We start from the raw sequence: 14,622 nt of genomic DNA, 5'->3' as shown, positions 1-14,622 counted from the left end.
AACGATAAAGTGAGGGATATGCCGGGCCGTGAGGTTACAGATTGTGGTTGAATACAATTCTGCTGCTGCTGATGGCCCACAGCGCCTCCTAGATGCCCAGTTTTGAGCTGCTAGATCTGTAACACAGTGGTAGTGCCACACAATACGATAGAGGGTATTCTCAATGTGAAGACAGGACTTTGTCTTCACCAGGACAGTGTGGTGGTCACTCCTACCTATACTATCATGGACAGATGCAACAGGTAGATTGATGAGGATAAGGTCTAGTAGGTTTTTCCCTCTTTTTAGTTCCCTTACCAGTTGCGAGAGGCCCAGTCTTTCAGCATGGAGCTTGTAGTATTTCTATGGGTGCCTGCTCCCAGTTACAGATATCCCTGAAGCATGGCTGCATGGAGAATCACTTGTGATAGCTTGCAGTTTTTTGCAATGGAAATCTTTGGGTTTCAATCTCTCAGAGGCCCCCTAGGCCAGCTTCAGCATACCATGAGATCAGATGGAGGGAGGTGGGGCTTAACAAACCTGATGACAACCGAACATCTTCTCTCATGTGGATCCGTGGACATATTGAGGGGGTATCTGACAGCAAGGGCCTGGCTGGAGTAGGCATGGAAAAAAACTGCTGTATTTCTATGCAACACTATACTTGGCCCATCCCACACTCTCCCGCCTCCCCCAGGCCAGTGGATGTGTCAGAAATGAGCAGAAATGGCAGCAGCAGACATGAGAAGGAAGTGCTGCTGATTTTGCTGCTGTTTCCAAAGGCTATTGGCAATTTCCTGTTCCCTTTTATAAGCAGCCGCAGCATCTTGTAGATCATACCCATTGCCGCCATCATGTGCCAGTGGTGGAGAGAATGAATGTTTAAGGTGGTGAATGGGACGCTAGTCAAGCGAGCTGCTTTGCTCGATGGTGTCAAGCTTCTTGAGTGTTGTTAGACCTGCACTCATCTCTCACCAGAAAGATAGCACCTCCAGCTCCACAACACTCCCTCAGTATTGCACTCAAGCGTCAGTTCAGTTATGTGCTTAAACCTGTGGAGTAGGATTATGAACCCAGGAATTTATGACTCTTAACTGAAAGTACTACTAATTGAGTCATAGCTAAATTAAATTTAATCTGCTATCCTTCCACCCACTTATATATTTTACTTTGTTGTTTCTGTAGATCATTAACTTATTCTTCAGATTTGGCTGCACTCCAAATATGTTACTGTTTGTAAATTTAACCATGTTACATGCATAAGTACATACAAATTAGGAGCAAGGGTAGGCCATTCAGTTCCTCGAGCCAGCCCCACCACTCAATAAGATCGTGGCTAATCTGATTGTGGCCTCAGCTCCACTTTCCTGTCTACGCCCGATGCCCTTTGGCTCCCTTGTTAATCAAGAGTCTACCTAAAATGAAAACAGAAAATGCTGGAAAGTCTCTGAAAAAGAGTGACACGGACTCGAAACATTAACCCCATTTCTCTCTCCACAGCTGCCGTCAGACCTGCTTAGTTTTTACAGCATTTTCTGTATTCAATATTTGCTGTTAAAACCTTGGTTTTTGCCACTTCTTTTTGCCGCAGGGAAGTGCAAGCGGGGTGAGCATGACCTTTGCGCATGCGCGCGCTTCATAATCTCCCTGAGGCACAAAGCTGCCTCAGGGAGATGAAACATTTTCAAAAAATAAATAAATAACATAATAAAACATGACTCTGTCACATGAGCAGGGACATGTTATTAATTAAATTTTAAATTTTTTATTTTACTTTTATTTTGCTTTAGGAAACATCTTCCCGCCCCGTAGATGAGGTTTCCTAAAAAGTGCAAAGGCCGCTTGGCCTTTTCGCCTGCCCGCCTACCGTAAGGTTGGACAGGCAGCGAAAAATTTAATTTAATTACCTTGTTAATGGCCTTAACAGGACTTTTAATTGTTGGCGAGCGCACTGCCGTCACCGGCGCACGCCCACCAAATGAAATATCATGCGATTGCGCGCTGACGTCAGGACGCGCGCCCGATGTCAACGCGCGGCGTTTTACGCTCGAGCGGGTCGGGCGCACGTCTGCCCGCCAAACTATAAATTTTGCCCTATGTTTGACACCTCATGCAGCTCTAATTCTAAATGTCTCTGACTGAATGTACAACTGCTTTTGTCCCAAGAATTTCACAGCGATCTATCTAACAATATGTTATAGTCCTGGTTTTGCAGAAGTGGCAAAAACCAAGGTTTTTACCAGCAACACACAGGACAAGCCTTGACAAATGTTGGAAGGGGAGGCTTTCAAAGCATTAATTTAATTAGCTCAAAAGTTACCCTTTCAATTCAGGACTGAGTGACTGTTATCAGTCTCAGGAGCCTGCACTGGCTTTAGGAGGACAAATACAGACTCAAATCAACTAAATAGACACACATGCTAATTATCCTTGTTTCACGCTGACAGTCAGCACTTAGTTTGCTGACAAATATCAGCAGGAATGAAGTCCCTTTTCCCTCAGTGCCACTTCTACGTGTAAAGTGATTCTGCCTCTGCATAACATAGGGGGGAATTCTTGGAAAATAGGACTTGAATGGCTTGTGCAGTGCTTCCAGTTAATTCTTCCTTTGTCATCTGTGCTAATGATTGTCAACAGCCACAGCACTTCTTAGGGTATTAAGAGAATAAAGAACAAGGCGGCCATTTAGCTTCAATTAATGATTTCATATTTAAGTGGGAGACAAAGTGAAAGGATCCATTTTTCTCCCCTGCGCAGCATCTGCTGAAGCATTGATCTTCTCATTGATTCCTTATCTGAAGTAATTTGTCTAATGGGAAATAGTGCTATTAGCGACGCAGGCAATAGGACCGTCCTGTTGTGAGCAACTTGGAAGGAAAAATCAGAGGGGCATTAAAAAAGGTGATTTTCTTTTTCATGTTCGTTGAACGCTGCTGTCTTTTAAATGGAAACAGTCTCAAGTTGGGGAAAGGAGGCTGAGAGATTTTTGTCTCATTGTTCTCCTGTGAAGTAATTTGGGACACTACATTATGTTCAATGCAAGTTATTGTTGATGCTTTTATTTGACTGACAGTCAAAAGCCATTCAATCAAGTAACAAAAGAGCCTATTCACCTTCCAATTGGTGTGCCAAGATATTGTGCTGCGGGGATGGAGGTTGTCAGGTGACCAATTGCGGGAGCATGCGGGCATGGCAGCTGGTGGTAAGTGGGCATCTCTGAAACATTCAGGAACATGTCTAACCAGAGTTGGCAACCTTAAACCCTAGAAAAGGGCCAGGGCCAGGTTCTGCCAATGCGGTCAAAACTCCAGAATTTCCCTTGCAGAAACTCAATCACCTTACCAATCTTACATTTCGTCTAATTGCAGAGTGAAGCACTCCTTAAACAAAAAAATACTATTATGTAAATCGAATGTACAATGGAAACTTTGTGGGAGCTGGAAAATTAACGATACACAACATCCTACAAGAGCCCATTTGTTCATTGTCAAAAAGCTGTTGTTTTCATGCATGTATCATTTTTTTATTTGAGTTTATTTGATGCCAGTTAAGATGTCATTGCTGGGCAATGGCCTTTACTGACACGCAGTGCCAGCATTAAGCAGTCTGTAGCCATGAGTGGGCCTGGTCCCTGCTTCTCCCAGTAGTGAAGAATTTCATGCTCCAAAAATCTGCAGCTTAAAGGAAGCCCTCATAACCTCTCTCCTCACTCTCTAGGGGTAGTTTGATTTTGTGTAACACTGTAATGCAGGTGACCCCAAATTGTACATCGCTCCAAATGTTTATTTCCACCAGAATATTGGAACAGGGGCAGGCCATTTAGCTGATAGAGCCTGTTTCAGTTGGATCGTGGCTGATCTGTATGAAATCCATCTATCACCTTGGTCAACAACCCCAGTCTAATAAAAATCTATCAGTCTCAGTTTTACAACATGCAATTGGCCCCAGCCTTTTCGGGGAGAGAGTTCCGAACTTCCACTACTTTGTGTGAAGAAGCACTTCCTGACATTGCTCCAGCCTAGTTCTAATTTTAAAGCTTCTGCCCACCTTTTATTTTCAGGACACTCCCACCAGAGAACACAATTTATTTCTATCTACTTGACCAACTTCTTTCATTGACTTCAATTTCCTCAGGTGCAATTAGAGATTTGAGATGCTAAATGTCTATGTTCTTGTCCTCTCACTTGGTGCCCTTGTCCTGCAACCCAACCATGGCTGCTTGGTGTAGATGCTTCTGGTGTGGACATAACTCTTGAACTGTACGGTGAAAAGATCGATGAACTATGCAGTGAAAGTTGAGTGAGTGAGCCAAGAGTCATTCTTTCCCTACCTTATGGTCCCAGCAGTTTGTTGCTGAACTGTGCAGGCTGAACACCAGCTAATGACACCCATGTTAAATCTGATTTATACCGCTGACTACTCCAATGGGAATTCAAATGAGCTGCTTCAGGAAACTTTACGTAACCTGCCCAGGTCATCAGTAAGCGCAATCCATTGGCGGTATACCTCACAGTGAGGAAATTCACCCCCATTCTTCTATTAACTCAGCCAAGGTGCATTCATCATTTTAAAATCCTCCATTAAATTCTCTCTTTACCTTCTCTTCTCCAGTGCAAATCTCAAGTCTCTCTTCACCACTGTAGTTTGCCACGCCTGGCGTTGTCTGCATGAATCTGCATTGCTAGCAGGTGGGTTTTATGTCCTTTCTATGATGGGGTGACAGAACCAGAATACACTAGTCCAACTACGATCTAACCAATTCTGCTCAAATTGATCATTACCGGTTGTGATGTCTGCAAGTTATAAAAGCACAGTGCCATTGATAGAGGTCTAGCATCTTCACTGAGGAAACTATGGAAAGAGGGTAGAATCTGGAAATCTATTACAATGTAAAACAGGATATAAACTGTATAGTTAGATGGAAAAACAATTAGTTGCCGCATTGATTCACAATAATAGAATCCAGCATGAAAGGTGTCACGTACCCAATTTTAAAACAACTCCTTCAGTTCTCTGCCCAAAGCCAGGTCTGACTCACAGCACCGCAATCTGCCGCATGGGTTGGACAAGGAGGTAGGTCCCAAATCTACCCCAGCCAGAATGGGGATCAACCTCTGTGTTGTTGGGACCATTCTGATCCATACCGGCTGTCCAGCCAACTGGCACCCCAAGGACTTAGAGTTGCTGTGGCAAGACACACATGCATGTTGTCGGCCAGAGCTATTAATAGTGATGGTAGAGGCCCCAATTTTCTTTCCACCACATGGCTGACCAGGAATCTCTCCCGATCTTACTGCCTGCTACTGGTGTATGTTGGAAGGATTTATAAGTTGACACTCAACCTTTTTGGCCACATAATGAACACACCTTTCCTGGCCATCAAGTCCTGGAATGGGACTTGAACCCAGGGCTTCTGGCTCCGATTTTAAAACAGCTAATTCAATTGATTCTATTCATTTGTATAGTAAATATGTTTTCCACTGGCATGCATTCAAATTGCCTTTTCATGCTTATGAGCCAATGGGTCACAGTGCAGCAGCTTTTGCTGGTAGGGTTAAATGGGGTTCTAGTGATATAATGCTGCTGCATGGCGAATAAGACAGAAATGGCCCGATTCTCCATGGTGGCCTGGTAGAGAACAGGTAGCTGTGATGTATGTGGCTAGCTAACTGACAAAAATAACGACAACTTGCATTTATATAGCACCTTTAAATAATAAAACATCACAAGGTATTTCACAGGCCTGTTATAAAGTAAAATTTGACACCGAGCCGAAAGAGATATTAGAATAGATGACCAAATGCTTGGTCAAAGAGGAGCATTTTAAAAGTGTGTCATGAAAGAAGAAAGCGAGGCAGAGAGGTTGAGAAGTTTAGGGAGGGAATTCCAGAGTTTAGGGCCTAGGCAGCTGAAGGCACGGCCACTAATGGCAGAGCGATTAAAATCAGGGACGCTCAAGACCAGAGTTTGATAAGCACAGGTATCACAGAGGCTTGTGGGGCTGGAGGAGGTTAGAGAGATAGGGAGGGCTGAGGCCATGGAGGGATTTGAAAACCAGGGTGAGAATTTTAAAATCGAGGTTTGCTTGACTGGGAACCAATGTAGATCAGCAAACACAGGGGTGATAGGTGAATGTGACTTGGTGTGAGTCAGTGCCCGGGCAGCAGACTTTTGGATGACCTCAAGCTTATGGAGGGTAGAATATGGCAGGCCAACATTGGAATGGAACTAAGCCTGGATCTGAACCTGCAGCCACATGGATGTTGTACAGGGTTCTTAATTACTATGTTGCTTTGCTGGTTTGCAAAGTTTCCCCAGAAATGATGATATATCAAAGCACATGGTTTAATTCCAGTTACATGGAAATGGGCTGTTCCTTATTAAGCAAATTACTCAAAATTGAAAATTAAAGAAGTAAAACCAACAGGTAGATGCTAAAATAAATGTAAAACACTGGCAGATGCTGGAAACCTGAAATAAAGAGGCGGTGGCTGCTGCTTGCATAAGACAACATGAGCACAGATTTCCTGTTCCGTTTTACATAGAAACAAATGAATTGGTGCTGAGCTAATCCTGATTTTGAGCAAGTACCATTGAGTTGGGTTTTGTTTCTAGCTATATTATTCTAATTCAGATTTTACTGGTTTGGCATTTTAGAAAAAATGTGTTTTGACCAGAAAAATGTTTGATGATAAAAGCCCCCTTAATTACTGCGTGCAAGGGCTTGTTTGTCAAAAAATGGCCAGCTAATTATAGGCCATTGAGCATTCTCATTTGCACCACTAACAATGCGGTATTGATTGACCTATATGTAACAACAGTCAGCGAATTCAAAGTATTCATTGTATGTGAAATGCTTTGTGACGTGTCTGAGAGATGTGGGTAGATGATTTTCATCTGCCCTCCACCGCCCAAGGAAGTGGCAGAAATGGTTCTGAGGTGCTCCCAATGAAGAGAAAGTGCTTTAAAAGCAGCCCTCTGCTCCATCCATGATGCCTCCCATTCATACCTGTCAAAAACCTCGGTTCAGCCTGAGGCCTTCAGTGGCTCACACCATCATAGTTCTCCATCTCTGCACAGATGGGCTCCCACTTGCTGGCAGGAATTCACCTGGGGGTCCACAGTGCACTTGCAATGAGTCCCCACCCAGGAATAAGGCCTGGGACGGGGGGATAGGTGCTGATATGGAGGAAGGGGCATTAATCACACACCAAATAAGTCTATGGTCTCGGGCGGGCATACAACAGTGGGTGTGCATTAATGGGCAGAGGTCAAATGGAAGACTGAATTTGGGAGCACACCCTGGATTTCAAAGGCTTCAGCACCATTAAAGGGGTAGACACAAGAGAGAGCCAGAAGAATTTATTCTGGCAGGTAATGAGTTAGGATTATTGTCAGGCTACCCTTCTGATGAAGAATGATAAGTTTTTAAACTAATGTATGTAACAAGAAACAGGAAGAAAGAACTTGCACCTTTCATGACCTCAGGATGTTACAAAGCACCGTACAACCAAGGCAATACTTGTTTGATGTGTAGTTACTGTAGGAAATGTGGCAACCCATTTGCACACAACAAGATCTCACAAACAGTAATGTGATAATGACTAGATAATCTGTATTTTTTATGTATTGACTGAGGAATAAAGAGTGGCCAGGGCACTGAGGGAGAACTCCCCTGTGCTTCTTTGAATAGTGCCCTGGGATCTTTTACAGACAGAGCCTCAGTTTGACAACTCATCTGGGAGACAGCACCTCCAACAGTGCAGCACTCCCTCAGGTCTGGCACTGGAATGTCAGTCTAGATATTGTACTCAAGTCTCTGGACTTATCAAATTTTGTCTCACAGCAGCCCTGTGAAGCCCGTTGGTACTTTTGACAATGTAAAAGGCGCTATATGATTGCAAGTTGTTGTTGTTGAACCCACAAGCTTCTGACTCAAAGGTGAGTCTGCTACCACTAAGCCATGAATGAAACTTGGGGGAGAATTTTCTCCCCGTCAGGGGGGTTGTGCGGGGGCAGGCGTAGGCGGGCGCACAGCCAATCAGCACCCCCGATTGGCTGGATGCCACCATTTTACGCAGGTGGGCCAATTACGAAGCACTGTGCGCTCCCTGTACGGGCGGGGGAGGCTGCCTGAGTCGGGAGTATGCTCTTTTGCGCATGCGCGTGAATGAGTGCAAAAATCTCCCTGAGGTACCTCTGTGCCTCAGGGAGATTAGTTTTAAGTTTAAACAGTTTAAAAAAGTGGTGAAAAATTTTTTATGACACGTCCCTTCATGTAAAACTGTCACATGAGCTGGGAACATGTGCATTAATTTTAATAAAGATTTTTCTGAAAATTTTCAATCATTCATAAAACCTCATCCGGGCCATGGATGAGGTTCCATGAAAAATGTGAAGGCCGCCTGGGTTATTTGCCTGCCCGCCAGCCTTAAGGTTGGATGGGCAGTTCAGCTTATTGCCTTAATTGCTTTTTAACAGGCCCTAATAGGCCTTTGACAGTTTGGCGGGCGCACAGCCGACTCGGCTGCCCACCCGCCAAACTGAAAATCTAAATGACGCGTGGTGACATTGGGACACACATCCGACATCACTGCGTGTCATTTTACACTTCGGCTTGCCGAGCCAAAGATTCTGCCCTTGTAAATTGCTATAATTTGCTTATAACTGGTCTTTGTATTTATTTATAGGTTTTGTCCCGTGACTGAGTACATGCTGCGATGCCATGGTTGGGATGATAGCAGGAGCCCAAACAACAATTCAGACATCCCTACCCACCTGCTTTAATTGGAGCTATGAGGGTGCCAAGCAGTAGGCAGAATAACCAAGAAATAAATTGTGAACATGAAGAGTGGTGCTGTAGGACGAGGTGGTGAGGCTGGATTAACTGTGTGGCTTCTCTTTTTATTCCAGGTGGTGTGGAACAGATATAAGGTCAGGGTGAGGGGGGAATCACCTACAAAACTCTGAGAGGAAAGCAGGTGCTTGTATTGTGGTGAGTGTGTATCTAGGCCACAAGCTGTAAAGGCACTTGTGTTTCCATTCATCCACCTCCAAATAAGCCACATTGCAAATCAGCTGGTGGTACAGCATATAACCCTGCCTTGATCACAAAGGATAAGCTGCATTCTGCAAAATGCACAGGAGCAGTGTAAAAGCTTTGTTCTGAAATGAAAGATTAGCACTAATTTTCTTCTGATCTGTTTTTGTTTTTGGTGGGGTTGCGGGGAGGATGGCAGAGGAAAATCAGGAACTGTATTTTTATCCCTGCTTTGTGCCAGTGTAAGGTTTTCTGCTAACAACTTTAGCTAGTCTCTAGTTGCGGGCTGCCCAGGCAGAAGCTCCAGAGCGATGCAGCCGATGTAGGTCTTTCAGGACCTGCCCATCACAAATCCATGCTGAGTCTCTCTGACAGTCAAATAAGGCTTTCGCACATTCTGTTTGAGAAAATCCGATGCATACTAAATGGGCGAGTCCCTAAAGTTGAGCATTTCACAGCCAACTTTCCCTCCCACCCACCACCGCCCCTCCCTCACCCAGGTTGTAACAGTTACAGGACTTTCCCAAGCAGCAATTTTCAGTCTATTGTATTCCTACAGTTTTTATTTAGCATGGTCTGACAAGAAACCACCATGAAACAATTCTTGTGGCACATAATGATGCAATGGACTTAAACACCACAAGAAATAGTTAAAAATTAATGAGCGAGTTAGGCATCTCCCAGTGTAACCTGAGCAATGTGAGAATGCTTAAAAGCAGGAAGCAGCTCGATTGCCATTATAATAGATGCTGTAATGGCTTACTATAAAAGGTGATCTAATGGTCCATTATAATGCTGGAGTCTAGATGAAAAACAAGACATTAAAAGAAGTAAGACACGATTTGCTGTAAATTTGGAGAAGGGGTTCTGAAGATGTGAATGTGGAGAGGATGTCTCCTCTTGTGGAAGAATCTAGGACTAGGGGTCACTGTTTAAAAATAAGGGGTCGCTCATTTAAGACAGAGATGAGGAGAATTTTTTTCTCTCGGGCTTGAGAGTCTTTGGAACTCTCTTCCTCAAAAGGCGGTGGAAGCAGAGTCTTTGAATATTTTTAAGGCAGAGCTAGATAGATTTTTGATTAACAAGGGGGTGAAGGGTTATTGGGGGTAGGCAGGAATGTGGGGTTGAGGTTACATTCAGATCAGCCATGATCTTATTGAATGGCGGAGCAGGCTTGAGGGGCCGAGTGGCCTACTCCTGCTCCTAATTCATACGTTCTTATGTGAGAAACATAATAGTTGGTGGGTAGTGCCGGCAGATCTTGATTGGCATCTATTTACTTATATTTGTGGATTTGCACATGTCTGCCATTTTCATTAATTTTGTTTGCTTCTTGGCTTTGTCTCTTCAATTAATTTCTCCTAAGCCTGTCTCTCTATATCTCTCTCTATTTCTTTTCCTTCTTCTCCACACCTCGTAACCAAGATATTTAGGAGCTGAAACACAATGAGGACAGGTTGCATAGGCTAGACTTGGATTGAAGATTAAGTGGTGATCTAATTGATCAGGTAGAGAGATGGAAACTATTACGTCTTGTGGGAGAGTAAAGAACAAGGGAGCCTAACCTTAAAATTAGATCCAGGCATTTCATGGGTCGTGTCAGAAAGTATTTCTTTAAGCAAGGGGTAGTACAACCTGGAACACCCTTCCCAAAAAAGCTATTGAAGCTATGGGTCAACTGAAAATTTCAAAACCGAGATTGATGGGTTTTAGTTAAGTAAGGGTCTTAAGAGTAATAGAACCAAGGTGGGCAGATGGAGTTAACAGACAGATAAGTCATGATCTAGTTGAATGACAGAACAGACTTGGGGGGCTAAGTGGCTGACTGCTGGTCCTATGAAACTAAGTGCATTTTATGCCACAGCGGTTGGTAAATGCTGAGCTTCTCAAATCCCAGAGAGAAACTTGAAACAGCTGCCATAACTGTTTGCAATTTGTACTTTATTTTAAGATGCGTGCCTTGAATTCAGAGGTAATGAGACCACCAAGACATAGAGGTTTTTTACAAAACTAAATTTAGCATTTATTAATAGAAGAAAAGGCTTTTAGGTACAAATATATACCTACAAATTACTACTATAACAACTCCTAAATCTCCTAATTAATCTAGCTCCCAGTTTCACCCCCAATAAAGCAACAGTAAAACAAGATAGATTTCAACAGACCCAGGCAAAGCACACAATACCCTGGATAGGGATATTCACAATGAATTTTCTTAGCTTCAGTTCCTGTAGACAGCAGCTTGATGCTTAGAAGCTGGAAGATTTTCACACTTGTTAGATTTTAGAATTCCTTCTCCTTACACATAACCTCATCTCCTCTATACAGGTTTCTCCCTTTTTAATCTAAATTCCATTGCAACTTTACTTTTTCTCATAATATAAATCTTCCATAGTACTCATATTATCTGTAATATTTGGGAAAAATAAACACATTGTTTGGCTTAGCATCTGTTGGCTAGGTGTAATACCTTAGCATATCTTTGAAATTCACTAGCCTGGTTTATCCAAAAATGCAAATGTTCTTCACACCTCACATTCTAAAACTTCATCCATGTTTATGTATTTAGCATTTCAAACCTAGCTTCTCTTTTGATCACTCAAAAGCTCCAGATTAGCTGTCTACAATTCAGTTAAACCCACCACACACACACACATACACAACCTCATACAGAGAGACTAATCCAAACCCCACTATTAACCTCCCTTTACAATAAATAACAATAACATTATGAAAATTATATTCCATTGTTTATATATTTCTACAGTAAGGATATACAGTTAGAAATGGTATTATTATGGTGGTAGAACTGTAAAGTTGTGATTGTTCTGAGCACAGTGCAGAGTCATTGAGGCAGAGCTTAATGACCCCAGCATGCTATAAATGGGGTCTGAAAATGGTATCAGGTCATTGACCGTCCTGTACGTTGATGCACTGACTACCGCCATCTTGGGCATTTTGAAGCATTTTACAGCCAAGGAAATATTTTTATGTAGTGTAGGCATTGTTTTAATGTAGGAAACATGGTAGCCAATTTGTGCACAGCAAGTTCCCACAAACAGTAATATGATGATGACCATGTAACCTATTTTATTTGGGCTGTTGCTTTAGGGGTAAATACTGGCCAGAACACTGCAGAAGAACTCCCCTGGGATGGGGAGTTTTATATCCAACTGAGGGGATAGACAGAGCCTTGGTTTAACGGCTCATTTGAAAGGTGACACCTACAACAGTGCAGCACTCCGTCAGTACTGGAGTGTCAGTCTAGATTTTGTGCTCAAATCTCTGAGCTTATCAAATTTTTTTTGATGCTGCCCTTTTTGAGTGGAGTCCTAAGAAGCTGAAGCACCTGTCTGTTTTGGGTGGCAGGCCACATGTAATATTACGTACACAGAATCCCAACTGCAATTTTAAGGTTCGCAGAGTGGCCAGCAAATACACTCCGCCCACTTGTAATGGCATTAAGTAGCCTAACCAGCTCAACAGGACTGCCCAGGGGACGGCCAGAGTTTCTTTTCAACTTCCTTGCAATTGCTTCTCCACACCAAGCTGGTTCCAATTGGAGTTGTTTCCCAATCTCCCCAGCTGAGAAATTGACCTATGGTGGAGCAACGAGCTGGAGGCTGTATGGTCACCAACCCTCCAGGACTGTCCTGAGCAAGTAAATGTGAGCGTCGTTCATTCACCGCTGCCTGCAAAATCCGGGCCACACCTAAAACATGGGCCGAGTTCAAATGTTTAACTTACACTTTCTAACATCAAATTAAAAGTCTGTAAAAACATTGATTTGTGAGGTTAAAGGAGAGGTAATGGCTGTATGAGGTCTTTAGGCATGACTCACGTTGGTTTACAGTGAATTCGGGAACTCTTTCGAGTTACCAACAGTCACAGATTGCAACTCTTTCGAGTACAATCACAGTTCTTGGTTTCCGGGAGTGGGACATGAACCCACAACCCTCTGATTCAAAGGCGAGGGTGCTATGAACTGAGCCACAGCTGACTGTATGAGGTCTTTAGGGTTAGATGAAGAGGGGCGAGAAAGCTGAAGAGGAAGCGATTCATGCTCAGCATAAATGCCAAGATAGATCAGTTGGCCCACATGTTTCTGTTGTGTTGACTCTGTTTAACTCTATGTAAAAAAACTTAAAACAGCTTAAAAGAGCTTAACCATGTATTTTGTTACCATGTGATACTTATTGTTGCTTGCATAATGACAGCCCCTATATTTCAAAGCAATTTATTGTGTCAAATGCTTTGGGATGCTTCTGTCAGATGTTAATTTCTTTCTTTACTTTGACCAATAGATACAAGTCATCCATGTGGGAAAAGACCAGTTTATTCATCAACTGCCCTGCCTTTATAAGAAAATTGTATTCTACATCGTCGTAATCTATGCAACACAATAACCAGACAAATACCCTTCAGTCAAGCTGAAGCAATCAACAATCTAAACAAACCATTAACAATGTGAAGCATTGTTTATTGAGAATCAAATTTCCATCAATTAGCAAAACTATTTCAAGTACTAATGTACAGCGGTGGAATATATTGTAATCCATTATCACAGGAGTCTGTTACCAGGCACTATTGAGCAAAGGAGATTGGTTATTTCAAACAGAATGGAACTAAGCAATCTTAGCTAAAAGCAACCAAATATTCATTATGGTGTTTCTTGACAAAATGCTTTTTTGAAATTCTCACTATAACCTTTCGCAAGATGTAATTAGTTGGTCAAAACTGATCAATTAGATGTTGCCAAGAAAGATGCCACTCAAAGGTCAAAAGTTGATTTTTCAGAGCTTATGAACTTCCAATGTAAAATCTTCAAAATATTTTTAACAAACAATGATATTGATTTATTATCTGTTTTGATGCTATACAATCTAGTATATTGGGACAATTCATTTTCTGTCAATCCCCTAACTATTCAACAGATTCCCTTCATCAGTTGAACAATGTAGACATTGAATAGCATCAGTCTCACCTGTGGGTATGATCCTTCTCATTCAAGGAAGATTATTACAAGATAAAGAAGAGTAACTAACAGTGGTTGCATTTGTAAAGCACATTTGATGTTGAAATATGTCACAACTTCAAAGAGTTGTAATATTATAATATGTTTACTAACACCTTCAAGGGCAGTTATGTTCTGATTGGTCCCATAAAACAAGGATAGATTTTCTTTAAAAAAATAAAAATAAAAATACCTGGAAAAACTCAGCAGGTCTGGCAGCATCTGCGGAGAGGAACACAGTTAACATTTCGAGTCCGTATGACTCTTCAACAGAACTAAGTAAAAATAGAAGAGAGGTGAAATATAAGCTGGTTTAAGGGGGGGGTGGGACAAGTAGAACTGGATAGAGGGTCAGTCGAGATAGCCAAAAGATGTCATAGACAAAAGGATTTTCTTTCTTTCATACTGAAGACCGTGGACTTGACTTTTAGCCTCTGCTAAAGTGGGCAGGTGCTAAAAATAATGTTGCGGCCTGTATGCTTGTTCCTCGGCTCCATCACAGCTCTAGGCCATTCACCTAGGAGGGATTAGAGGGGTGGGATTCGGGTGGGCGGTGGGTGTGCAGCAGGTAGCTTATTAACAACCACTT

At 42.6% G+C, this 14,622-nt stretch overlaps 1 long non-coding RNA gene across 3 annotated transcripts in view; it reads left to right on the top strand.

Annotated features, from left to right (window-relative positions):
* The window catches only part of LOC144699670 (uncharacterized), a 72,402-nt gene extending 58,149 nt beyond the window's left edge, over positions 1 to 14,253 (top strand). For 2 of the 3 annotated variants that reach the window (XR_013580584.1, XR_013580583.1), the window contains exons 3-5: positions 2,737 to 2,880; positions 8,670 to 8,851; positions 13,324 to 14,249. This is a non-coding gene — a long non-coding RNA (uncharacterized LOC144699670). Of the gene's footprint in view, positions 1 to 2,736; positions 2,881 to 8,669; positions 8,869 to 13,323 lie in introns of all 3 variants that reach the window. The other variant, XR_013580585.1, reaches the window with a different exon arrangement.
* The last annotated feature ends 369 nt before the right edge of the window (positions 14,254 to 14,622 follow it).

This window comes from Cetorhinus maximus, chromosome 2 (assembly GCF_964194155.1).
Source record: "Cetorhinus maximus chromosome 2, sCetMax3.hap1.1, whole genome shotgun sequence".
Classification (NCBI taxonomy): domain Eukaryota; kingdom Metazoa; phylum Chordata; class Chondrichthyes; order Lamniformes; family Cetorhinidae; genus Cetorhinus; species Cetorhinus maximus.
This window is presented reverse-complemented; position numbering and strand designations above follow the sequence as displayed.